This window comes from Hylobates moloch, unplaced genomic scaffold, assembly GCF_009828535.3.
Source record: "Hylobates moloch isolate HMO894 unplaced genomic scaffold, HMol_V3 SCAFFOLD_909, whole genome shotgun sequence".
NCBI lineage: Eukaryota > Metazoa > Chordata > Mammalia > Primates > Hylobatidae > Hylobates > Hylobates moloch.
The window spans coordinates 1-2,207 of record NW_026653184.1 but is presented as its reverse complement, the minus strand read 5'-3'; the positions used below and the strand labels follow the sequence as shown (position 1 = coordinate 2,207).

The following is a 2,207-nucleotide window of genomic DNA, read 5'->3' as shown; positions in this document are numbered from 1 at the left end:
TTTTGAGACAGAGTCTTGTTCTGTAGTCCAGGCTGGAGTGCAGTGGTAGTATCACTGCTTACTGCAGTCTCAACATCTAGGGACCCAGTGACCCTCCCACCTCAGCCTCCCTGAGTATCTGGAACCACAGGCTCAAGCCCACTGTGACCAGCTTTTTTTTTTTTCTTTTTTTTTGGTAGAGTCAAGATCATCCTTTGTTGCTCAGGCTGATCTGCAACTCCTGGGCTCAAGCAATCCTCCCGCCTCAGTCTTCCAAAGTGTTTGAGGCTACAGGCATGAGCCAGGGGGCCTGGACTTGCTTCCTGCCTTTCTTATACAATGATACAAGCATACAACAATGTAATACAATAGTCTTGAAGTCAAGTTGACTGTTTCTTCCCCTTATATTTTTATTCTTAATGATTATTTTAGCTATTCTAATTCCTTTAACTTCCTACATAAATTTTAGAATAAAAATCTAAATTTCTTATCAAAATCCAAGATTTTGATAAGAATTTCATTGAACCTATATGTCAATTTGAGAAGAATGCCATCTTTACCATGTTGAGTTTTGCAAACTGTTAACACTGTACATCTCTCCATTTATTTAGGTTTTTTTTTGTATTTTTGGTTTTTTTAAACTTATTTCTTCAGCATTGTGTACATTACATCGTGTAAGTTTCTTTTTTTTTAACGGAGTCTTGCTTTATCACCCAGGCTGGAGTGCAATGGTGCAGTTCGGCTCACTGCAATCTCTGCTTCCCGGGTTCAAGCAATTCTCCCACCTCAGCCTCCTGAATAGCTGAGATTACCGGCATCTGCCATCATGCCTGGCTAAGTTTTGTATTTCTGTAGAGATGGGGTTTCACCATGTTGACCAGGCTGGTCTTGAACTCCTGACCTCAGGTGATCCACCTGCCTCGGCCTCCCAAAGTGCTGGGATTACAGGCTGGAGGCACCACACCCACCTTACATTGCATTGTGTCTTTTTCAGCATTATTCAGATTTTGTTAGATTTACGTCTAAGTATTTCCTTTTTGTCAGAGATTATACAGTTACTGTCTTTTTAAAATTATTTTTTTTCGCGTTACTAAATTCTCTCCCTTAATATGGCAACATTCAGCAGCTTATGCTACTCTTTTATCCTTTGGTTGCCAGTGACAAACAATGCAGTAATAATGCCTCTGGTTTCAGTTCCTCTTGGATGACATTTATTAGCTGAGAGAGAGACCTGGTGCTTTAGCTGAAATTTGGCAGCCCAAGAAGTGCACTAATTGCTCCAAAGTATCCCTCATGTTCTAGAAACAAGGCTTTCAGTTGACCTTTTGACCAAAAATCCGGTGCATATGCCAAAAGTTTCATTGACAGGGTATTGACACATAAAACGTTTCCAACAAAGACAACTCTGTTTATTTTTCTCATTAACAGCACACATTCGTGCCACAGAACCAAAGTTATTGGTGATAGTGACTAAAGTAGCTCTTGCCAGATCTTCTTTACTAACAGATTCTCGCTTCTCCTTATAAATCATATTCCTAAAACTAGATGCTACAGCCCAACCTGGCAAACCAAATCTTTCATGATCTCCTCCAGAAATATCATGGGCCAGCTTGTCAGCTTGTGTGCTGTCACCGTTGGAATGCCATTTCAAGAGCCCCTTCAAAACTTTCACAGCCAGTCAATAAACTACATAAACCCAGAAAGGTACCCTCCCCAAGGCTTGTCCCAGTCATTCGTTTATAGATGTCTTTGGAATGGACTGCTAAAATACTGACTCCTGAGCCAATGTTCACTACAAGCAGTGGGTAGGGATCATCCAGGTTAAAAGGCATCTTTTGGCATTGCTGAGGTTCTGCGGCATTAGCTAAACAATAGCACTCCGCATTTCCATTGAAACCAACAGTCTATATATAGCAAGCCATTTACAAGGCAGTCAAATTCATCCAGTTTGTGCAGGTGGAGGTTTCCAATTGCGCGAAAATCTTTTTCAAACTTGTAGGCACCACCTCCTGTAGCACATAGCACCGTTTGCAATGTTGAGAAGTTTTTATCTCTTCCCATTTGGATAAAAGTAGGCAGTTCCTGGGTTGGAAACCTGATAAAGTGCAAGTTCTCTCTTTAGCCAAAAAGTGTTAAATCTTTCAGTTCAAGGTGTACATCCCTAATGCCGGTGGATCCATATGCTACATTAGAAATCAAATATTTTCGAATACTTTTTAAACTCTCAA

The 2,207-nt window shown here is 40.6% G+C and overlaps 1 pseudogene; it reads right to left on the bottom strand.

Annotated features, from left to right (window-relative positions):
• Positions 1–1,218: 1,218 nt before the first annotated feature.
• On the bottom strand, positions 1,219–2,199 carry LOC116464529 (pantothenate kinase 3-like; annotated as a pseudogene).
• Positions 2,200–2,207: the final 8 nt, after the last annotated feature.